This window comes from Scyliorhinus torazame, chromosome 24 (assembly GCF_047496885.1).
Source record: "Scyliorhinus torazame isolate Kashiwa2021f chromosome 24, sScyTor2.1, whole genome shotgun sequence".
NCBI lineage: Eukaryota > Metazoa > Chordata > Chondrichthyes > Carcharhiniformes > Scyliorhinidae > Scyliorhinus > Scyliorhinus torazame.
The window spans coordinates 54,444,275-54,469,311 of record NC_092730.1 but is presented as its reverse complement, the minus strand read 5'-3'; the positions used below and the strand labels follow the sequence as shown (position 1 = coordinate 54,469,311).

General features: G+C 46.3%; 3 non-coding genes across 3 annotated transcripts; all 3 read left to right on the top strand.

Annotated features, from left to right (window-relative positions):
* The first annotated feature begins 8,001 nt into the window (after nt 1–8,001).
* On the top strand, nt 8,002–8,073 carry trnam-cau (transfer RNA methionine (anticodon CAU)). Its single transcript has one exon. It is a non-coding gene; the product is annotated as a tRNA-Met (tRNA).
* A 5,621-nt stretch (nt 8,074–13,694) lies between these two features.
* On the top strand, nt 13,695–13,766 carry trnam-cau (transfer RNA methionine (anticodon CAU)). Its single transcript has one exon. It is a non-coding gene; the product is annotated as a tRNA-Met (tRNA).
* Nucleotides 13,767–16,506: 2,740 nt separating this feature from the next.
* On the top strand, nt 16,507–16,589 carry trnal-aag (transfer RNA leucine (anticodon AAG)). The gene has a single exon. It is a non-coding gene; the product is annotated as a tRNA-Leu (tRNA).
* The last annotated feature ends 8,448 nt before the right edge of the window (nt 16,590–25,037 follow it).

The following is a 25,037-nucleotide window of genomic DNA, read 5'->3' as shown; positions in this document are numbered from 1 at the left end:
ATAAGAAAAGCAAGGGACAAAAAAGAGTTTCTTTCGATTTTACTTTAACAACCAAACCAAATTGAACAGGAATTAAGAAGCCCATTGAGTTGATACAATAAATTTTGCTTGGGAGGTAATGGTAAAATGGTGTCAACGGCACGCTGACCACCGGCTGGCTCGTTGGTCTAGTGGTATGATTCTCGCTTAGGATCTTCTGCTGCCATAAAATGAGAGAGATCCCGGGTTCAGATTGCGGACTGTGCAAATAACTTTTTAAAATCTGTACGATCGATATGGTGCCATTGAATGAACTCGGGAGTAGTTTGGAGGAAAGGGAGGGAGGGAGCGAGGGTCATGTTTAGAGCTTAACCACTTCTTCACGCCAGTTCTTCGGCTGCCAACAGTCCAGTCGAGGTGACCCAGTTGACCTCGTCCAGAATCCTCCTCTGCCGCTTCCACTGGATGAATTTCCTCATGTTTGTCCACTGGAGGGATTCTTCGGTTACTTGTCTGTGAAAGCAGCACCGGAACCAGCTGTGGAGACAGATTCCAATCTCCAGGATGCAACTCTCCAATTGGATACTTCACTTTGATCAGATCTTACACTCTCGTTTAGAGAATCATTGAATAGTTACAGATCAGGCGAAATCCATTTTGCCCACCGTGTCCACGTTGGTCGCCGAGAGCTGGCGGTAGTCCCGTGATAAAAACAGAAAGTGCTGGAAAATCCCAGCAGGCCTGGCAGCATCTGTAGAGAGGGAAACAGAGTATGAGAAGCAGGGTCATACTTGACTCGGAACTGTAACTCTCTTTCTCTCTCCACAGATGTTGCCAGACCAGCCGAGTAATCCAACATTTTCCAATTCTCTTTCAGGATTTTATGAAGAATCTGCATTGTGAAGAATGTGCTCGACGCTCCTATTTATAAAGATTGGTCCCGTGTGTCTATTGTTCTGTTCGCAGTGGAGGCCAACAAACCAGAAAGAACCAAATTGTCCCAACGATCCCAATTAGATAAGCAAGGGACAAAAAATAGTTTATTTGGATTTTACTTTAACAACCAAACCAAATTCAACAGGAATTAAGAAGCCCATTGACTTAATAAAATAAGCTTCGGTTGGGAAGTAATGGTAAGATTGTTTCAGCGGGACGTTGATCACCAGGTGGCTCGTTTGTCTAAGGGTATGATTCTCGCTTTGGCGATTCTCACGTAGGCAATTCTGCTGCGATAAAATGCCTGAGGTCCCGGGTTCCAATCCCGGACGAACCCTGCAAAGCACTTTTTAACATCTGTGCGATCGATATGGTGCCATTGACTGAACGCGGGAGCAGTTTTGAGGAAAAGTAGGGAGGGACGTGTTTGGCGCTTAACCGCTCCTTGACACCTGTTCTTCGGCTGCCCACAGTACAGTCGAGGTGACTCAGTTGACCTCTTCCAGAATCCTCCTCTGCTGCCTCCACTGAATGAAGTTCCTCCTGTTTGTCCACTGGAGGCGTTCTTCACTGAGTTCTGAATTTGGTGCATTTGCGTGCTATAGTGAGAGTTTCGTGACTGAGGGTGTATAAGGGTTAATTTTGATCTAAAGTCTAGTCTTTCTTTTATTTAGTTAATTAACTTAAAAGTTCCTGTTTGGTTGAGAAGGTGAATTTTCATCAAGCTTTAAACAAAGGTTCTACTTGTCGGTACTTGCAGCTGGAGCTTATTAATTAGCTAATTGGATTAGGCCAGTCTCCAGAGGCTAGATTCACAGTATAAAAGTGATCCAGCTACAGTGCACACTTTGTTTCCTCTGAGTGATGAATTTGGTGCATTTGACTGCTACAGTGAGTGTTTGGTGACTGAGGGAGTTAGGTGAGAAGTTAGTAAGGTGCTCCTTTAATTTCATTTCAGCAAAGAGCGAGAACGGAACCAGGAGTTTATAGAGTGTGCAGCTGACTGGGAGCAGAGTCAGAGGCCGGAAGTCCAGTTGATCCACAGGGCAGCTATATTCTGTAAGGTAAGAAGGGTTGGAGGCTAGGGCAGTTACATGCTCATCCTGTAGGATGTGGGTGGTGAGGGATACGGTGTCCACGCTGACTGTACCTGAGGGAAGAGCACCCATCTCTAGCTCCTCAGAGACCGTGTTAGGGAACTGGAGCTGGAGCTGGATGAACTTCGGATCATCCACGAGGCAGAGGGGGTTATAGAGAATAGTTACAGGGAGGTAAGCACACCCAAGGTACAGGACAAGAGTAGCTGGATTACAGTCAGGGGAACGAAAACAAACAGGCAGACAGTGCAGGGATCCCTCGTGGCCGTTCCTCTTCAAAACAAGTATACCGTTTTGGATGCTGTTGAGGGGGGGGGGGGTGACCTACCGGGGGAAGGCCTTAGCGGCCAGCTCTCTGGCACTGAGTCTGGGTCTGGGGCTCAGAAGGGAAGGGGGAGAAGAGAAAAGTAATCGTAATAGGAGATTCAATGGTTAAGGGAATAGATAGGAGATTCTGTGGTCGCGAGCGAGACTCCCAGAAGGTATGCTGCCTTCCGGGTTCCTGTGCCAGGGATGTCTCGTATCGTGTCTTCAGGATCCTTAAGGGGGAGAGTGAGCAGCCAGAAGTCGTGGTGCACATTGCTATCAACGAGGTAGGTAGGAAAAAGGGTGTGGAGGTAATAAACGGAGTTAGGCTGGAAGTTAAAAGCCAGAACAGACAGAGTTGTCATCTCTGGTTTGTTGCCGGTGCCACGTGATAGCGAGGCTAGGAATAGGGAGAGAGTGCAGTTAAACACGTGGCTGCAGGGATGGTGTAGGAGGGAGGGCTTCAGGTATTTGGATAATTGGAGTGCATTCTGGGGGAGGTGGGACCTGTACAAGCAGGATGGGTTGCATCTGAACCAGAGGGACCCAATATCCTGGGAGGGAGGTTTTCTAGTAATCTTCGGGAGGGTATAAACTAATTTGGCAGGGGAATGGGAACCGGATTTGTAGTCCAGCAACTGAGGTAGCCGATATTCAGAACGCCAAAGCGTGTAATGAGGCAGTGGGGAAGGTAACACTGACAAAGGAGAGTACTTGCAGGCACGGAGATGGGTTGAAGTGTGTATACCTCAACGCAAGAAGCATCAGGAATAAGGTGGGTGAACTTAAGGCATGGATCGGTACGTGGGACTACGATGTGGTGGCCATCACAGAAACTTCGATAGAAGAGGGGCAGAAATGGTTGTTGGAGGTCCCTGGTTATAGAAGTTTCAATACGATTAGGGAGGGTGGTAAAAGAGGTGGTGGTGGGGGGGGTGTCATTGCTAATTAGAGATAGTATAACAGCTGCAGACAGACATTTCGAGGAGGATCTGCCTACTGAGGTAGTATGGGTTGAAGTCAGAAATACGAAAGGAGCGGTCACCTTGTTGGGAGATTTCTGTGGGCCCAAATATTAGCAGAGATGTGGAGGAACAGATTGGGAAACAGATTTTGGAAAGGTGCAGAAATCACAGGGTAGTAGTCATGGGTGACTTCAACTTCCCAAACATTGAGTGGAAACTCTTTACAAAGAACAAAGAGCAAAGAAAATTACAGCACAGGAACAGGCCCTTCGGCCCTCCCAGCCTGCGCCGATCCAGATCCTTCACCAAAACCTGTCGCCTATTTTCCAAGGATCTACTTCCCTCTGTTCCCCGCCCATTCATATATCTGTCTAGATGCATCTTAAATGACGCTATCGTGCCCGCCTCTACCAGCTCCGCTGGCAAAGCGTTCCAGGCACCCACCACCCTCTGCGTAAAATACTTTCCACGCACACCTCCCTTAAACTTTCCACCTCTCACCTTGAAATCGTGACCCCTTGTAATTGACACCCCCATTCTTGGAAAAAGCTTGTTGCTATCCACCCTGTATATACCTCTCATAATTTTGTAGACCTCAATCAGGTCCCCCTTCAACCTCCGTCTTTCCAATGAAAACAATCCTAATCTACTCAACCTTCCTTCATAGCTAGCACCCTCCATACCAGGCAACATCCTGGTGAACCTCCTCTGCACCATCTCTAAATCATCCACATCCTTCTGGTAATGTGGCGACCAGAACTGCACGCAGTATTCCAACTGTGGCCTGACCAAAGTTCTAGACAACTGTAACATGACCTGCCGACTCTTGTACTCAATACCCCGTCCGATGAAGGCAAGCATGCTGTATGCTTTTTTGACCACTCTATCGACCTGCGTTGCCACCTTCAGGGTACAATGGACCTGAACTCCCAGATCTCTCTGTACATCAATTTTCCCCAGGACTCTTCCATTGACCGTAAAGTCCGCTCTTGAATTAGATCTTCCAAAATGCATCACCTCGCATTTGCCTGGATTGAACTCCACCTGCCATTTCTCTGCCCAACTCTCCAATCTATTTATATTTCCCGGTATTCTCTGACAGTCCTCCACGGTATCTGCAACTCCACCAATCTTAATATCATCTGCAAACTTGCTAATCAAACCACCTATTCCTTCGTCCAGATCATTTCTGTATATCACAAACAACAGTGCTCCGAGCACGGATCCCTGTGGAACACCACTAGTCACCTTTCTCCGTTTTGAGACACTCCCTTCCACCACTACTCTCTGTCTGCTGTTGCCCAGCCAGTTCTTTATCCATCTAGCTAGTACAGCCTGAACCCCATACGACTTCACTTTTTCCAGCAACCTGCCATGGGAAACTTTATCAAACGCCTTACTGAAGTCCATGTATATGACATCTACAGCCCTTCCCTCATCAATTAACGTTGTCACTTCCTCAAAGAATTCTATTAGGTTTCTAAGTTATGACCTTCCCTGCACAAAACCATGCTGCCTATCACTGATAAGTCTATTTTCTTCCAAATGTGAATAGATCCTATCACGCAGTATCTTCTCCACAGTTTGTGCAGTGTGTCCAGGAAGCTTTTCCAACACAGTATGTAGATTGTCCGACCAGTGGGGAGGCCATATTGGATTTGGTACTTGGTAATGAACCAAGGCAAGCGATAGATTTGTTAGTGGGGGAGCATTTTGGAGATAGTGACCACAATTCTGTGACTTTCACTTTAGTAATGGAGAGGGTTAGGTGCGTGCAACAGGGCAAGGTTTACAATTGGGGGAAGGGTACGATGTTGTCAGGCAAGCATTGAAGTGCATAAGTTGGGAACATAGGCTGGCAGGGAAGGACACAAGTGAAATGTGAAACTTGTTCAAGGAATAGGTACTACGTGTCCTTGATATGTATGTCCCTGTCAGGCAGGGAAGAGATGGTCGAGTGAGGGAACCATGGTTGACAAGAGAGGTTGAATGTCTTGTTAAGAGGAAGAAGGAGACATCTGTAAGGCTGAGGAAACAAGTTTCAATCAGGGCGCTGGAGGGATACAAGATAACCAGGAGGGAACTGAAGAAAGGGATTCGGAGAGCTAAGAGAGGGCAAGGAAAATCTTTGGCGGGTAGGATCCAGGTAAATCCCAAGGCCTTTTACACATATGTGAGAAATATGAGAATGACTAGAGCGAGGGTAGGTCCGATGAAGGACAGTAGCGGGAGATTGTGTATTGTGTCTGAAGAGATAGGAGAGGTCTTGAACGAGTTCTTTTCTTCAGTATTTACAAATGAGAGGGGCCACATTGTTGGAGAGGATAGTGTGAAACAGTAAGCTCGAGGAAATACTTGTTAGGAAGGAAGATGCGTTGGGCATTTTGTAAAAGTTGGGGATAGACAAGTCCTCCGGGCCTGACGGAATATATACAAGAATTCTATGGGAAGCAAGAGATGAAATTGCAGAGCCGTCGGCAATGATCTTTTCGTCCTTACTGTCAGCAGGGGTGGTACCAGGGGATTGGGGAGTGGCGAATGTCGTTCTCCTGTTCAAAAAAGGGAATAGGGATAACCCTGGAAATTACAGTCCAGTCAGTCTTACTTCGGTGGTAGGCAAAGTAATGGAAAGGGCACTGAGCGATAGGATTTCTGAGTATCTAGAAAGACACTGCTTGATTAGGGATAGTCAGCATGGATTTGTGAGAGGTAGGTCTTGCCTAACAAGTCTTATTGAATTCTTTGAGGAGGTGATGAAGCATGTGGATGAAGGTAAAGAAGTGGATGTAGTGTACATGGATTTTACTAAGGCATTTGATAATGATCCCCATGGTAGGCTGATGCAGAAAGTAAGGAGGCATGGGATAGTGGGACATTTGGCCTGTTAGGTAACGAACTGGCTAACCGATAGAAGTCAGAGAGTGGTGATGGATAGCAAATATTCAGCCTGGATCCCAGTTACCAGTGGCGTACCGCAGGGATCAGTTCTGGGTCCTCTGCTGTTTGTGATTTTCAATAATGACTTGGATGAGGGAATTGAAGGGTGGGTCAGTAAATTTGCAGACGATACGAAGATTGGTGGAGCTGTGGATAGTGAGGAGGGCTATTGTCGGTTGCAAAGAGACATAGATAGGATGCAGAGCTGGGCTGAGAAGTGGCAGATGGAGTTTAATCCTGAAAAGTGTGAGGTTGTCCATTTTGGAAGGACAAATATGAATGCGTAATAATGGGTTAACGGTAGGGTTCTTGGCAATTTGGAGGAGCAGAGAGATATTGGGGGCTATGTTCATAGATGTTTGAAAGTTGCCACTCAAGTGGATAGAGCTGTGGAGAAGGCCAATGGTGTGCTAGCGTTCATTAACAGAGGGGTTGCATTTAAGAGCCGTGTGGTGATGATGCAGCTGTACAAAACTTTGGTAAGGCCATATTTGGAGCACTCGGATACAGGACTCTGGCTGGGGTTCAAAAGGAGGAAACGCATGTCTTGTTTGAAATGAAACGACGATGAAGATTGAATTTAAGTCAATTTGTGCACGGAGCTTAGTTTTGACGACGACGCATCAGGATGGCCAGGCGGTCTAAGATGCTGCGTTCAGCTCGCTGTCTCTTTTGGAGACGTGGGTTAGAATCTCTCTCCTGATATTCACTTTTCCTGCACGAGATTTAATTTCTCCAGACAGATTTTCAACCTCAGGAAGATCATTGGACAAGCGTTGGCCTGAGGTCATGGGATTCCTGCTTAAATACGCACAGCAAGACCCCACAGGCAAAAGCCCAGTTAATGACTCGATAATCTGCTTCAGTGACTCTGGTTGAGGAATTCATATTGATCCCAGGACCCCGTGTAAAATTCGTCTTCTCAACTTATAAATAGTGTGGCTGGTTGGATTGTTCACATGCGTCCGAGAGGGGAAGTTGGGAACTCGGTTTCTATTGTGATTTATTGCTCGATAAACCTTATTTCCTTATTGCCTCACTGTGAGGTATTACTGGATATCGTTATATATCTATATTGCCCCTCTGTGGAGTACTACTGGATAACGTTTCCCGTGCAGCTTTGACAAATTGTCACGTGGACTAGAAACGTTAGCTCTTTTCTCTCCCTGCAGATGCTGCCAGGCCTGCTGAGACTTTAAAGCATTTTCTCCGTGGTTCCCTATGTGTGAGCTTTACAATGTTGCACTGTGTCATGCTGTCTCCTTCATTCTTGGGACTAATGTCGGGATGAGACTGCAAGAAATTTCTGATAGGTATTTGCTGCAAAGCAAACAGGAACGTGAGTTCTGTTTACTTTTGGTGCGAGGGAGAATGTAAATAGAAGAGAACAGCCTCGATTCCTCGTCCTCAGGGTAATGGCCCAGCACGGTTTCCCTACCGCACTCTGCTCCTTAAACCAGGAGGTACGTCATTACTGCCCTGCGGCAGCCACACAACTATTCACTTCCTCATTTTTTCTTTCAACAAGAATACACGTTTGAGCACACTGATTCTGGTCAGCATGGTTCAGATAATTCAGTTTCGTGCTGAATGGTTGTTCTGTGAAGGTGACGTGATTTCTTCTGTGACGTTGTTCTGATGGGAAAGTGGGGAATGACTGCAATCACCTTCATAGAATGAAGTTCGGCGCGACAGATTCACCGCTCTGGGAACATTGATCACGTTGTTACTGATTTCTTCAAACTTTACCTCAAGTCTGACCCCGCAAAGAGTCAACCACGAGCAGAGTGGCGCAGCGGCAGCGTGCTGGGCCCATAACCCAGAGGTCAATGGATCGAAACCATTCTCTGCTATTTATTTTCTAATTCACACCAAAAGCAAACAAGTCGCTATTTGTCAGCAACACATCTGCCTTTTTCTTTATTCGTATCAAAGTTTTGCTTTCAGTCTGATCCGCTCCTTGATACCTGTTCTTCAGCGACCCACAGTGCAGCGAGGTGACTAAGCTGACTTCTCCCAGAACACTCTTCTCCCTCTACTGGATGAACGTTCACCTGTTTGGACACTGGAGGATTTCTCTCGGCGACTTGTCTGTGCAAGCAGCACCGGAAGCAGCTGTGGAGAGAAATTCCCGTCGTCAGGATTCAACTCTCCAGTTGGATACTTCACGTCGCTCCGATCATAGACTCTCAGTGCCTTCGTGTGAGGAACGGATAGAGCTGGAATTCGGTCCTTGTTGATCGGAGCAACTGATCAATGCAGCAATGAGAAGCTGCTTAACCCCTAGCGGCTTGGGGAAGGATGGCACTCAGATACAGGACTCTGGCTGGGGTTCAAAAGGAGGAAACGCATGTCTTGTTTGAAATGAAACGACGATGAAGATTGAATTTAAGTCGATTTGTGCACGGAGCTTAGTTTTGACGACGACGCATCAGGATGACCAGGCGGTCTAAGATGCTGCGTTCAGCTCGCAGTCGCTTTTGGAGACGTGGGTTAGAATCCCACTCCTGATATTGACTTTTCCTCCACGAGATTTAATTTCTCCAGCAAGATTTTCAACCTCAGGAATTTCATTGGAAAAGCGTTGGCCTGAGGTCATGAGATTCCTGCTTAAATATGCACAGCAAGACCCCACAGGCAAAAGCCCAGTTAATGACTCGATAACCTGCTTCAGTGACTCTGGTTGAGGAATTCATATTGATCTCAGGACCCCGGGTAAAATTCGTCTTCTCAACTTATAAATAGTGTGGCTGGTTGGATTGTTCACATGCGTCCGAGAGGGGAAGTTGGGAACTCGGTTTCTATTGTGATTTATTGCTCGATAAGCTTTATTTTCTTATTGCCCCACTGTGAGGTATGACTGGATATCGTTATATATCAATATTGCCCCTCTATGGGGTACTACTGGATAACGTTTCCCGTGCAGCTTTGACAAATTGTCACGTGGACTCGAAACGTTAGCTCTTTTCTCTCCCTGCAGATGCTTTCAGACCTGCTGAGACTTTAAAACATTTTCTCCGTGGTTCCCTCTGTGTGAGCTTTACAATGTTGCAATGTTTCATGCTGGACGCTTTGTTTCAGGAGGCAGTCACACCCGGTAGAATAAGTACTGTTAATTCGGACAGTGGTCAGGGACAGAGTGGTGTGACTGCAAGGGAGGCATGTAGGAGGATCCTGAGTTTAGGAGTTGAGGAGCCTCTGCCCTTGACCTTGTCCAACGGGCAGGAGGTACTTACTCCCTGTGTGGATGAGGAAGAGGGCTGTAGGGAGGATGCGTTGACTGACCACTGCACCGTGGTACAGGAAGCCATTCAAGAGTGGCGAGCAAAAAGACAAGTGGTAGTTGTAGGGGATTCTATAATTAGCGGGATTGATGTCATCCTTTGTAAGCCAGATCGAGAGTCCCACATGGTATGTTGCCTGCCCGATGCCAGGGTGAGGGACATCTCTGATCGGCTTGAAATGATTTTGGAGAGGGAGGGGGAGGATCCAGTTGTTGTGGTCCACGTGGGGACTAACAACATAGGTAAGACTAGGAAAGAGCACCTGTTTGGGGATTATCAAACACTAGGGACTAAATTAAAGAACAGGTCTTCCAGGGTTATAATCTCTGGATTACTACCCGAGCCACGTGCCAATTGGCATAGGGTTGAGAAAATTAGAGAAGTTTCCCGCACTAAAGGAGTGGTGCGGTAAAGAGGGATTCCATTTCATGGGGCATTGGCATCAGTAATAGGGCAGGAGGGACCTGTACCGTTGGGACGGACTTCACCTGAACCATTCTGGGACCAGTGTTCTAGCGAATAGGATAAATAGGTTGGTCACAAGGACTTTCAACTAGCAAGTTGGGGGGAAGGGAAATGTAAAGCTATGGACAGTATGATGGTTAATGGAGATTAAGGCAGCAGGTTACGTGACAGGTTATTATGTAGAGATATGGGTTCAAAGACAAGGAAAAATGGGAGAAATGGTAAGAGGAAAAATAAATTGCGAAAAGTTACTGATCAAGGTGTTAGGATTCATAACAAAGACGTAAGAAACAGCATAAGTGTACTTTACCTGAATGCTCGGAGTATACGAAATAAGGTAAATGAGTTGATGGCGCCAATCATCGTGAATGACTATGATTTAGTGGCCATTCCTGAAACATGGTTAAAAGATGGTGACGACTGGGAGTTAAATATTCAAGGGATTCAGACTATACGAAAGGATAGAATGGACGGTAAGGGCGGTGGTGTAGCGTTGTTGTTTAAGGATGGCGTCCGGGCAATCGTAAGAGATGATATTTGTGCTATGGCGGACAAGGTTGAATCAATTTGGGTGGAAATCAGGAATAGTAAGGCGAAAAGGGCTCTGATAGGAGTAGTCTATAGGCCACCAAATAGTAACAGGATGGTAGGGAAGGCAATAAGCAAAGAAATAACAGATGCATGTAGAAATGGTACAGCGGTTATCATGGGAGATTTTAATCTGCATATCGATTGGTTTAACCAGGTTGGTAAAGGCAGCCTTGAGGAGGAGTTTATAGAATGTGCCCGGGATAATTTCCTGGAACAGTATGTAATAGAACCTACAAGGGAACAAGCGGTCCTAGATCTGGTCCTGTGTAATGAGGCAGGATTGATTAATGATCTCATAGTTCGGGATCCTCTTGGAAGGAGCGACCAGAATATGGTGGAAATTAAAATACAGTTGGAGGATGACAAGGTAAAATCAAACACTAGTGTTTTGTGGTTAAACAAAGGCGATTACAATGGGATGAGAGAAGAACTAGCTAAGGTAGACTGGGAGCAAAGACTTCATGGTGAAGCAGTTGAGGAACAGTGGAGAACCTTCCGAGCGATCTTTCACAGTGTTTCGAAAAGGTTCATACCGACAAAAAAGAAAGACGGTAGAAAGGGGAAAAATCGACCGTGGGTATCTAAGGAGGTGAGGGAGAGTATCAAATTGAAGGAAAAACATACAAAGTGTCAAAAATTAGTGGGAGACTAGAGGACTGGGAAGTCTTTAGGGGACAACAGAAAACTACTAAAAAAAGGCATAAAGAAGAGTAAGGTAGACTATGAAAGTAAACTGGCTGAGAACATAAAAGCAGATAGTAACAGCTTCTACAAATATATAAGACAAAAAAGAGTGGCTAAGGTAAATATTGGTCCTTTGGAAGACAAGAAGGGAGATTTAATAATAGGAGATGGGGAAATGGCTGAGGAGCTGAACAGGTTTTTTGGGTCAATCTTCACAGTGGAGGATACAAATAACATGCCAGTGACTGATGGAAATAAAGATATGATTGGTGAGGACCTTTGAGATGATTGTAATCACTAAGGAGGCAGTATTGGGCAAGCTAATGGGGCTAAAGGTAGACAAGTCTCCTGGCCCTGATGGGCTGCATCCCAGAGTGTTAAAAGAGATGGCTAGGGAAATTGTAAACGCACTAGTGCTAATTTACCAAAATTCACTAGACTCTGGGGTGGTCCCAGAGGATTGGAAAGTAGCAAACGTGACACCACTGGTTAAAAAAGGAGGTCGGCAGGAAGCGGGTAATTATAGGCCGGTAAGCTTAACTTCGGTTGTAGGGAAAATGGTGGAATCTATCATTAAGGATGAAATAGCGGGGCACCTGGAGGGAAATTGTCCCATTGGGCAGACGCAGCATGGGTTCGCAAAGGATAGTTCGTGTCTGACTAATTTGGAAGAATTTTTTGAGGACGTTACCAGTGCAGTAGATAACGGGGAGCCAATGGATGTGGTATATCTGGATTTCCAGAAAGCTTTTGACAAGGTGCCGCACAAAAGGTTGCTGCATAAACTAAAGATACATGGCATTGAGGGTAAAGTGGTAGCATGGGTAGAGGATTGGTTAACTAACAGAAAGCAGAGAGTGGGGATCAAAGGGGTGTTTCTCTGGTTGGCAACCTGTAACTAGTGGGGTCCCTCAAGGATCAGCGTTGGGCCCGCAGTTATTCACAATTTACATAGACTATTTGGAGTTGGGGACCAAGTGCAATGTGTCAAAATCTGCAGACGACACTAAGATGAGTGGTAAAGCAAAAAGTGCAGAGAATACCGGAAGTCTGTAGAAGGATTTGGATACGTTAGGTGAATGGGATAGGGTCTGGCAGATGGAGTTCAATGTTGCCAAGTCTGAGGCTATCCATTTTGGGAGGAATAACAGCAGAATGGATTATTATTTAAACGGTAAGATGTTAAAACATGCTGCTGTGGAGAGGGACCTGGGTGTGCTGGTGCACGAGTCGCAAAAAGTTGGTGTGCAGGTGCAACAGGTGATTAAGAAGGCTAATCGAGTTTTGTCTTTCATTGCTAGAGAGATGGAGTTCAAGACTAGTGAGTTTATGCTGCAATTGTATAGGGTGTTGGTGAGGCCGCATCTGGAGTATTGTGTTCAGTTTTGGTCTCCTTACCTGAGAAAGGACATATTGGCACTGGAGGGACTGCAGAGGAGATTCACTAGGTTGATCCCAGAGTTGAGGCGATTAGATTATGACGCGAGGTTGAGCAGACTGGGACTGTACTCATTGGAGTTTAGAAGGATGCGGGGGGGATCTTATTGAGACATATAAAATTATGAAGGGAATAGATAGGATAGATGCGGGCAGGTTGTTTCCACTGGTCGGGGAAAGCAGAATCAGGGGGCATAGCCTCAAAATAAGGGGAGGTAGATTTGGGACGGAGTGTAGGAGGAACTTCGTCACCCAAAGGGTTGTGAATCTCTGGAATTCCTTGCCCAGTGAAGCAGTTGAGGCTCCTTCTTTAAACGTTTTTAAGAAAAAGATTAATGCCTTTCTAAAGAATAAAGGGATTCGGGGATATGGTGAACGGGCCGGAGAGTGGAGCTGAGTCCACAAAGATCAGCCATGATCTCATTAAATGGCGGAGCCGGCTCGAGGGGCCAGATGGCCTACTCCTGTTCCTAGTTCTTATGTTCTTATGTCTTCTTCATTCATGGGACTAATGTCGGGATGAGACTGCAAGAAACATTCTGATAGGTATTTGCTTCAAAGCAAACAGGAACGTGTGTTATGTTTACTTTTGGTGTGAGGGAGAATGTAAATAGCAGAGAACAGCCTCGAATCCTCGACCTCAGGCTAATAACCCAGCACGCTTCCGCTGCGGCACTCTGCTCCTTAAACCAGGAGACACAACATTACTGCCCTGCGGTAGCCACACAACTATTCACTTCCTCATTTATTCTTTCAACAAGAACACACTTTTTAGCACACTGATTCTGGTCAGCATATTTCAGTTAATTTACCTTCGTGCTCAGTGGTTGTTCTGTGAAGGTGATGTGATTTCTTCTGTGACGTTGTTCTGATGGGAAAGTGGGAGTGACTGGAATCACCTTCATAGAATGAAGTTCGGGAACAAAGTTTCACCTCTTTGGGAACGTTGTTCACGTTGTTATTGATTTCTTCAAACTTTGCCTCAAGACCGACGCCGAAGAGCGTTAACCACGAGCAGAGTGGCGCAGCGGAAGCGTGCTGGGCCCATAACCCAGAGGTCGATGGATCGAAACCATCCTCTGCTATTTATATTCTCACTCACACCAAACGGAAACAAGTTGCTATTGGTCAGCAGCACATCTGCGATTTTCTTTATTGGTATCAAAGTTTTGCTTTCAGTCTGATCCGGTCTTGGACACCTGTTCTTCAGCTACCCACACTGCAGTCGATGTGACTAAGTTGACTTCTCCCAGAACACTCTTCTGGCGCCTCTACTGGGTGACCGTTCACCTGTTTGGACACTGGAGGGGTTGTTCGGCTCCATGTCTCTGAAACCAGCACAGGGAGCAGCTTAGGAGAGATATTGCAGTCGCCAGAATGCAACTCTCCAATTGGATACTTCACGTCTCTCAGATCTTAGACATTCAATACCGTCGTGCGAGGAACAGGTTGAGCGGGAATTTGGTCCTTGTTGATTGGAGCAAACTGATGAATGCAGCAATGAGAAGCTCCTTAACCCCCAGCAGTTTGGACAACGATGGCACTCAGATACAGGACTGCCTGGGGTTCAAAATTAGGAAAAGCATATCTTGTTTGAAAGGAAATGACGATGAAGATAGAATTTAAGTCGATTTGTGCACGGATCTTAAATTTGACGCGAGCGCATCAGGATGGCCGAGCGGCTAAGGAGCTACGTTCAGGTCGCAGTCTCTTCTGGAGGCGTGGGTTCCACTCACACCCCTGATTTTGACTTTTCCTCCACGAGGTTAAATTTTTCCAGGAAGATCCAATAGCTCCCTTTCAGTGGAATAACATTGGCCTCAGGGCATCAGATTCCGCTTAAATACGCACAGCAAGACTCCACAGGCAAAAGCGCAGTTAATGACTCTATAACTTGCTTCAGTAAACTGGTTGAGGAATGAATATTGATCCCAGGACTCCGGGACAAATTCGTCTTCATTTCTTGTAAGTAGTCTGGCTGGTTGGATTGTTCACATCCGTCCGAGAGGGAAAATGGGAAATCTGTTTCTATTGTGATTCATTGCTCGATAAAGCTTTATTTCCTTGTTGGCCCCCTGTGAGTTATTACTGGATATCGTTCTATATCTATATTGCCCCTCTGTGGGGTACTGCTCGATAACGTTTCCGTCCAGCTTTGACAAAGGGTCACCTGGACTCGAAACGTTTGCTCTTTTCTCTCCCTTCAGATGCTGTCAGACCGTCTGAGACTTTAAAGAATTTTCTCTGTGGTTCCCTATGTGTGAGCTTTACAATGTTGTAATGTGCCATGCTGCCTCCTTCATTCCTGGGACTAATGTCAGGATGAGACTGCAAAAAGTTTCTGATAGGTATTTGCTGCAAAGCAAACATGAATCTGCGTTATGTTAACTTTTGGTGTGAGGGAGAATGTAAATAGCAGAGAATAGCCTCGATTCCTCTACCTCTGGCTAATGGCCCAGCACGCTTCCACTGCGCACTCTGCTCCTTAAACCAGGAGCTACAACATTACTGCCTTGCGGTAGCCACACAACTATTCACTTCCTTATTTTTTCTTTCAACAGGAACACACTTTTGAACACACTAATACTGGTCAGCATAGTTCAGATAATTTATTTTCGTGCTGAATGGTTGTTCTGTGAAGGTGATGTGATTGATTCTGTGACGTTATTCTGATGGGAAAGTGGGGAGTGACTGGAATCACCTTCATAGAATGAAGTTCGTGACGGAAGTTTCACTCTCTGGGAACATTAATCACGCTGTTACTGATTTCTTCAAATCTTGCCTCAAGTCCGACCCCGAAGAGAGTCAACCACGAGCAGAGTGGCGCAGCGGAAGCGTGCTGGGCCCATAACCCAGAAGTCGATGGATTGAAACCATCCTCTGCTATTCGTGTTCTCACTCACACCAAACGGAAACAAGTTGCTATTGGTCAGCAGCACATCTGCGATTTTCTTTATTGGTATCAAAGTTTTGCTTTCAGTCTGATCCGGTCTTGGACACCTGTTCTTCAGCTACCCACACTGCAGTCGATGTGACTAAGTTGACTTCTCCCAGAACACTCTCCTGGCGCCTCGACTGGATGACCGTTCACCTGTTTGGACACTGGAGGGGTTGTTCGGCTCCATGTCTCTGAAACCAGCACAGGGAGCAGCTGTGGAGAGAGATTGCAGTCGCCAGAATGCAACTCTCCAATTGGATACTTCACGTCTCTCAGATCTTAGACATTCAATACCGTCGTGCGAGGAACAGGATGAGCGGGACTTTGGTCCTTGTTGATTGGAGCAAACTGATGAATGCGGCAATGAGAAGCTCCTTAACCCCCAGCAGTTTGGACAAGGATGGCACTCAGATACAGGACATTGGGTGGGGTTCAAAAGTAGCGAAAGCATATCTTGTTTGAAATGAAATGACGATGAAGATAGAATTTAAGTCGATTTGTACACGGAACGTAGTTTTGACGCCAGCGCGTCAGGATGGCCGAGTGGCTATGGCGCTGCGTTAAGGTCGCAGTCTTCTCTAGAAGCGTGGGTTCGAATCGCACTTTTGACATTAACTTTTCCTCCACGAAATGTTCAACCCCAGGAAGATCCAATACCTCACATTCAATGGGCAAGTGGTGGTACGGACTTTGTAGATTGGAGCAAACTGATCAATGCAGAAATGAGAGCTCCTTAACACACAGCGTCTTGGAGAAGGATGGCACTCAGATACAAGAGTCTGGCTGGCGTTCAAAAATAGTAAAACCTCATCTAGTTTGAAATGAAATGAAGATGAAAATTGAATTAAAATCGATTTGCCCATGGAGCATATCTTTGATCGCAGCGCGTCGGGATGGCCGAGCGGTCGAAGGCGCTGCGTTAAGGTTGCAGTCTCCTCTGGAGGCGTGTGTTCGAATCCCACTTCTGACATTAACTTTTCCTCCACGAGGTTACGTGTTTCCAGCTAAGCGTTCAACACCAGGAAGATCCAATACCTCCAATTCAATTGGGAAGCGGTAGCGTAAGGACATGAGATTCCTGCTCACATTCGCAAAGCAAGGCCCAACAGACAGAAGCCCAGCCCATGACTGGATGATCTGCTCTGTGAGCCTGGTTGAGGAAATAATATTGATCGCAGGACGCCGGGTAACATTTCTCTTCTCTTGTTGTAAATAGTCTGGCTGGTTCGAATGTCGAGGTGTCTCAGTTGACCTCTCCTAGAAACCTATTCTGCCGCCTTTACTGGGTGAACTTCCTGCTGTTTGGACACTTAAGGGTTCTTCGGCTACTTGTCTGTGAAAGCAGCAGCAATGGAGAGTGATTCGAGTCGCCAGAATGCAACTCTCCAATTGGATCCTTCACTCCACTCATATCTTACACTCTCAATACTTCGTGTGAGGAACAGTAAGGCGGCAGTTCGGACTTTCTTGATTAGAGAAAACTGTTCAATGCAGCAATGAGAATTTTCTTAAACACCACCGGCTTGGAGAAGGATGGCACTCAGACAGAAGACTCTGCTGTGGTTCAAAAATATTAAAATCACATCAAGCTTGGAATGTAAAGACAATGAAGATAGAATTTAAATAGATTTGTGCACGGAGCACACATTTTGTCGCAACGTGGCAGGGTGGCCGAGCGGTCGCAGGCGCTGCGCTAAGGTCTCAGTCTTTTCTGGAGGCGTGGGTTCGAATCCCACTTCAGACATTAACTTTTCCTCCACGCAATATTCAACCCCAGGAAGATCCAATACCTCACATTCAATGGGCAAGCGGTGAGCTCAGGACATGGGATTCCTGCTTGAATTCGTACAGCATGACCCGAAAGGCAGAAGCCCAGTTCATGACAGGAGTAGTTTAAATCCTGCCGGTGGCCAGGGACAGCACGGTGCGACTGCAAGTCAGGCAGGTAACGGGAAGCAGCAGTCAGGAACTCAGGAGCCTCAGCACTTGACCCTGTCCAACAGGTATGAGGCACTTGCTCCCTGTGTGAATGGCGAACAGGGCTGCAGGAAGGATGAGTCAGCTGACCAAGGCACCATGGTTCAGCAGGCTATTCAAGGGGAGGGAGTAAATAGGCAAGTTGTAGTTGTAGGGGATTCTATTATCATGGGGATAGATAGTATCCTTTGTGAGCAGGATAAAGGGTCCCACATTATAAGTTGCCTGCCCGGTGCTAGGGTGCGGGGCATCTCTGACCGGCTTGAAAGGATACGGGTGAGGGAGGGGGCGGACCCAGTTGTTGTGGTCCATGTCGATACCAACAACATAGGAAAGTCTAGAAAAGAGGACCTGTTTAGAGATTATAAAGAGCTAGGATTCAAATTAAAAAACAGGTTCTCAAGGGTCATAATCTCCGGATTACTGCCCGAGCCACGTGCAAATTGGCATAGGGAGGCAAGAATAAGGGAAGATAATACGTGACTGAAAGAGTGGTGTGGGAAAGAGGGGTTCCTTTTCATGGGACACTGGCATCAGTTTTAGGACAGGGGGACCTATACCGTTGGGATGGTCTCCACCTGAACCGAGCTGGGACCAGTGTTCTGGCGAAAAAAGTAAATAGGGTGGTCAGTCGGACTTTAAACTAGAGAATGGGGGGGGAGGGGGGCGAGGGGAGTCAGGGAACCATGAGGTGAAGTAATCAGTGGGAAGCGTAGCTGCTTAGGAATACAAAAACGCACGAAAAGACCGAACTCAGGAGAGGTTACGATAGTCCCCGTCCCACAAAATATGACACAGTGTATGGAAAGCCTCAGTAAACCAAGGTCCACCACACTAAGAAAACAAAAAGGGACGGTCAATAGAGAATTAAAGGTGCTATATTTAAATGCGTGCAGTGTACGGAACAAGGTAGATGAGCTTGTGGCCCAGATTGTGACTGGCAGGTATGATGTGGTAGGCATCACAGAGACGTGGTTGCAGGGGGTTCAGGACTGGCATTTAAACCTCCAGGGATTCACAACCTATCGAAGAGACAGAGAGGTGGGCAGAGGGGGCGGGGCTGACTTGTTAATTAGGAATGAAATTAAATCGATAGCACTAAACGACATAGGGTCAGATGATGTGGAGTCTGCGTGGGTAGAGTTGAGGAACCACAAAGGCAAAAAAAACCCATAATGGGTGTTATGTACTGGCCTCCTAACAGTGGTCAGGACCAGGGTCACAAAATGCACCACGAAATAGAAAGTGCGTGTCAGAAAGGCAAGGTCACAGTGATCATGGGGGACTTTAATATGCAGGTGGACAGGGTAGATAATGCTGCCAGTGGACCCAAGGAAAGGGAATTCATTGAATGTTTACAGGAGGGGTCTTTTTGGAACAGCTTGTGATGGAGCCCACGAGGGGACAGACCATTCTGGACTTAGTTATATGTAATGAGCCAGAATTGATTAAAGATCTTAAAGTAAGGGAACACTTAGGAGGCAGTGATCATAACATGGTAGAATTCAATCTCCAATTTGAAAGAAAGAAGATAGAATCAGATGTAAAGGTGTTACAGTTAAATAAAGGTAACTACAGGGGCATGAGGGAGGAACTGACGAAAATCGACTGGGAGCAGAGCCTAGTGGGAAAGACAGTAGAACAGCAATGGCTGGAGTTTCTGGGAGTAATTGAGGGCACAGTACAGATGTCCGTCCCAAAGAAAAGAAAGGTTATCAGAGGGGAGATTAGGCAGCCATGGCTGACAAAGGAAGTTAGGGAATGCATCAAAACAACAGAGAAAGCCTATAATCTGGCAAAGAGTAGTGGGAAGTCAGAAGATTGGGAAGGCTACAAAAACAAACAGGATAACAAAGAGAGAAATAAAGAAAGAGAGGATCAATTATGAAGGTAGGCCAGAAAGTAACATTAGGATTGATAATAAAAGTTTCTTTAAATACATTAAAAACAAACGGGAGGTAAAAGTAGACATTGGGCCGCTCCAAAATGTCCCTGGTAATCTAGTGATGGGAGAGAAGGAAACAGCTGAGGAACTAAATAAGTACTTTGCGTCAGTCTTCACAGTACAAAGAACAAAGAACAAAGAAATGTACAGCACAGGAACAGGCCCTTCGGCCCTCCAAGCCCGTGCCGACCATACTGCCCGACTAAACTACAATCTTCTACACTTCCTGGGTCCGTATCCTTCTATTCCCATCCTATTCATATATTTGTCAAGATGCCCCTTAAATGTCCCTATCGTCCCTGCTTCCACTACCTCCTCCGGTAGCGAGTTCCAGGCACCCACTACCCTCTGCGTAAAAAACTTGCCTCGTACATCTACTCTAAACCTTGCCCCTCTCACCTTAAACCTATGCCCCCTAGTAATTGACCCCTCTACCCTGGGGAAAAGCCTCTGACTATCCACTCTGTCTATGCCCCTCAATATTTTGTATACCTCTATCAGGTCGCCCCTCAACCTCCTTCGTTCCAGTGAGAACAAACCGAGTTTATTCAATCGCTCCTCATAGCTTATGCCCTCCATACCAGGCAACATTCTGGTAAATCTCTTCTGCACCCTCTCTAAAGCCTCCACATCCTTCTGGTAGTGTGGCGACCAGAATTGAACACTATACTCCAAGTGTGGCCTAAGTAGAAGACATGAGTAATATCCCAACAATTCAGGAGAGTCAGGGGGCAGAGTTGAATATGGTATCCATCACAAAGGAGAAAGTGCTAGAGAAACAAAGAGGTCTAAAAATTGATAAATCTCCGGGCCCAGATGGGATACATCCTAGAGTTCTAAAGGAGATATCTGAAGAAATAGTGGAAGCGTTAGTTATGATCTTTCAAAAGTCACTGGAGTCAGGGAAAGTCCCAGAGGATTGGAAAATCGCTGTTGTAACCCCCCTGTTCAAGAAGGGAACAAGGAAAAAGATGGAAAATTATAGGCCAATTAGTCTATCCTCGGTTGTTGGCAAGATTCTAGAATCCATTGTTAAGGATGAGATTTCTAAATTCTTGTCAGTACGGGGTCGGATCAGGACAAGTCAGCATGGATTTAGTAAGGGGAGGTCGTGCCTGACAAACCTGTTAGAGTTCTTTGAAGAGATAACACATAGGTTAGACCAAGGAGAGCCAATGGATGTTATCTATCTTGACTTCCAAAAGGCCTTTGATAAGGTGCCTCACGGGAGACTGCTGAGTAAAATAAGGGCCCATGGTATTCGAGGCAAGGTACTAACATGGATTGACGATTGGCTGTCAGGCAGAAGGCAGAGAGTTGGGATAAAATGTTCTTTTTCGGAATGGCAACCGATGACGAGTGGTGTCCCGCAGGGTTCAGTGTTGGGGCCGCAGCTGTTCTCTTTATATATTAACGATCTAGATGACGGGACTGGGGAAATTCTGGCTAAGTTTGCCGATGATACAAAGATAGGTGGAGGGGCAGGTAGTATGGAGGAGGTGGGGAGGCTGCAGAAAGTTTTAGACAGTTTAGTAAAGTGGTCCAAGAAATGGCTGATGAAATTCAACGTGGGCAAGTGCGAGGTCTTGCACTTTGGAAAAAAGAATAGAGGCATGGACTATTTTCTAAACGGTGACAAAATTCATAATGCTGAAGAGCAAAGGGACTTGGGAGTCCTAGTCCAGGATTCTCTCAAGGTAAACTTGCAGGTTGAGTCCGTAATTAAGAAAGCAAATGCAATGTTGTCATTTATCTCAAGAGGCTTGGAATATAAAAGCAGGGATGTACTTCTGAAGCTTTATAAAGCGTTAGTTAGGCCCCATTTAGAATACTGTGAGAAATGTTGGGCCCCACACCTCAGGAAGGACATACTGGCACTGGAGCGGGTCCAGCGGAGATTAACACGGATAATCCCAGGAATGGTAGGCCTAACATACGATGAACGTCTGAGGATCCTGGGATTATATTCATTGAAGTTTAGGAGGTTGAGGGGATATCTAATAGAAACTTACAAGATAATGAATGGCTTAGATAGGGTGGACGTAGGGAAGTTGTTTCCATGAGCAGGGGAGACTAGGACCCGGGGGCACAGCCTTAGAATAAAAGGGAATCACTTTAGAACAGAGATGAGGAGAAATTTCTTCAGCCAAAGAGTAGTGGGTCTGTGGAATTCATTGCCACAGAGGGCGGTGGAGGCCGGGACGTTGAGTGTCTTTAAGACAGAAGTTGATAAATTCTTGATTTCTCGAGGAATTAAGGGCTATGGAGAGAGAGCGGGTAAATGGAGTTGAAATCAGCCATGATTGAATGGTGGAGTGGACTCGATGGGCCGAATGGCCTTACTTCCGCTCCTATGTCTTATGGTCTTATGGTCCCTCTGTAACTTGTAACATCCTTCCGCACTATCCACAACTCCACCGACTTTAGTGTCATCTGCAAATTTACTCACCCATCCTTTTTTACAGCATTTTCTCTGTGGTTCCCCATTTTTTACCTTTACCTTAGACTCTCAATACCTTCGTGTGAGGAACAGGTCGGCGGGAGTTCGGTCTTTGTTGATTGCAGCAAACTGATCAATGCAGCAATGAGAAGCTCGTTAAACACCAGCGGCTTGGAGAAGGACGGCACTCAGATAGAGGACTCTGGCTGGAGTGCAAAAATAGGAAAAGCACATGAAGTGTGAAAAGAAATTACGATGAATATAGAATTTAAATCGATTTGTGAACGGAGCATATGTTTTGTCACAAAGCGTTAGGATGGCCGAGCGGTCGAAGGCGCTGCGTTAAGTTTGCAGTCTCCTCTGGAAGCGTGCGTTCGAATTCCCTTCTGACATTAACATTTCTTCCACGAAGTTATGTTCCTCAAACAAAATGTTCAACCCCAGGAAGATCCAATACCTCCGGTTCAATTGGGAAGTGGTGGCCTCAGGACATGAGATGAACTTCCTCCTGTGTGGACACAGAAGGGGTTCTTTGGCGACTTGTCTGTGAAAGCGGCACCAGAAGCAGCTGTGGAGAGAGATTCCAGTCGCCAGGATGCAACTGTCTAATTGGAGCTTTCACGCCGCTCAGATCTTAGACTCTCAATACCTTCGCGTGAGGAACAGGTGGGCGGCAGCTCGGTCTTTGTTGATTGGAGCAAACTGATCAATGCAGCAATGAAAAGCTCCTTAACCCCCCAGCGGCTTGGAGAAAGATCGCACTCAGATGCAGGTCTCTGGCTGGGGTTCAAAAATAGGAAAAGCACATCTTGTTTGAAAGGAAATTACGAAGAAGATAGAATTTAAATCGATTTGTGCACGGAGCATATCTGTTGCCACAGCGCGGCAGGGTGGCCGAACGTTCGAAGGCGCTGCTTTAAGGTCCCAGTCGCAGCATTAAGATCGCAGTCTTCTCTGAGGCCTGTGTTCGACTTCCACTTCTGACATTAACTTTTCTTCCACGAGGTTACATTTCTCCAGCAAAATGTTCAACTACCAAACATCCAATACCTCCAATTCAATGGGGAACCGTTGGCCTCAGGACGTGAGATTCCTGCTTAAATTGGCACAGCAATACCCCACTGGCAAAATCCCAGCTAGTGACCGGATAATCTGCTCAGTGACTCTGGTTGAGGAATTAATATGGATCCCAGGACTCCGGGCAAAATTCCTCTTCACTTGTTGTAAATAATCTTGCTGGTTGGATTGTCGAGGTGACTCATTTAACCTCTCACATAATCCTCTTCTGCCGCTTTTACTGCATGAAACTCCTCCTGTTTGGACACTGAAGGTGTTTTTTGGCTACTTGTCTGTGAATGCAGAAGCAGCTGTGGAGAGAGATTCCAGTCGCGAGAATGCAACTCTATAATTGCATGCTTCACGCCGCTCAGATCTTAGACTCTCAATAGCTTCGTGTGAGGAACAGGTCGGCGGCAGTTCGGGTTTTTTGATTGGATCAAACTGATCAATGCATCAATGAGAAGCTTCTTAACCGCCAGAGGCTTGGAGAAGAATGGCACCCAGATACGCGACTCTGGCTGGCGTTCAAAAATAGGAAAAGCACATCTCGTTCGAAATGAAATAACGGTGAAGATCGAACTTAAATCTATTGATGCACGGAGCATACCCTTTGCCACAAAGCGTCAGGATAGCAGAGCGGTTGATGGCGCTGCGTTAAGGTCGCAGTTTCCTCTGGAGGCGTAGGTTTGAATTCAACATCTGACATTAACATTACCTCCACGAGGTTACATTTCTCAAGAAAAATATTCAACCCCAGGATGATCCAATATCTCCCATGCAATGGGAGAGGTGGCCTCGTATCGTGCGATTCGTGCTTAAATTCCCACAGGAAAAAGCCCACTTGATGAATGGATAATCTGCTCAGTGACTCTGGTTGAAGCAGTAATATTAATCCCAGGACTCCGGGTATAATTCCTCTTATCTTGTAAATAATCTGTCTGGTTGGATTGTCGCGGTTACTCAGTTGACTTCTCCCAGAGTCCTCTTCTGCCGCCTTTACTGGATGAACGTCCTCCTGTTTGGACACTGCAGGGGTTCTTTGGCTACTTGTCTGTGAAAGCAGCAAGAGAAGCAGCTGTGGAGAAAGATTCCAGTCGCAAGAATGCAACAGTCTAATTGCATCCTTCACGCCGCTCAGATCTACGACTCTCAATAATGAGGAACAGGTCGGCGGCAGTTTGGTCTTTGTTGATTGGAGCAAACAGGTCAATGCAGCGTTGAGAAGCTCCATAACCCCCAGCGGCTTGGAGAAGGATGCCAGTCGGATGCAAGACTCTGGCTGTGGTTCAAAAATAGGAAAATCACATCGAGTTTAGAATGAAATGATGATTAAGAAAGATCTCAAATCGATTTGTGCACGGAGCAGGGCTTCTGCCAGAGCGCCTCAGGATGGCCGAGCGATCGTAGACACTGCATTCAGGTAGCAGTTTCCTCTGGAGGCGTGTGTTCGAATCCCACTGCTGACATTAACTTTTCGTCCACGAGGTTACATTTCTGCAGCAAAATGTTCAACCTCAGGAAGGTCAAATAACTCAGATACAATGGGGAAGCGGTGGCCTCAGGACATGAGATTCCTGCTTCGATTCGCACAAGAAGACCGTACAGATAGAAACCCAATTCATGGCTGGATGATCTGCTCAGTGACTCTGGTTGAGGAATTAACATTGATCCCAGGACTCCGGGTAAAATTCCTCTTCTCTTGTTGTGAGTAGTTTGGTTGGTTGGATTGTCAAGGTAAACTCAGTTTTTCGAAGAGGTCACAAAGATGATTGATGCAGGTAGGGCAGTGGATGTTATCTATATGGACTTCAGTAAGGCCTTTGACAAGGTCCCTCATGGTAGACCGGCACAAAAATTGAAGTCACACGGGATCAGGGGTGAGCTGGCAAGTTAGATCGAGAACTGGTTAGGTCATAGAAGGCAGAGTGCAGCAATGGAAGGGTGCTTTCCTAATTGGAGGGCTGTGACTAGTGGTGTTCCGCAGGGATCAGTGCTGG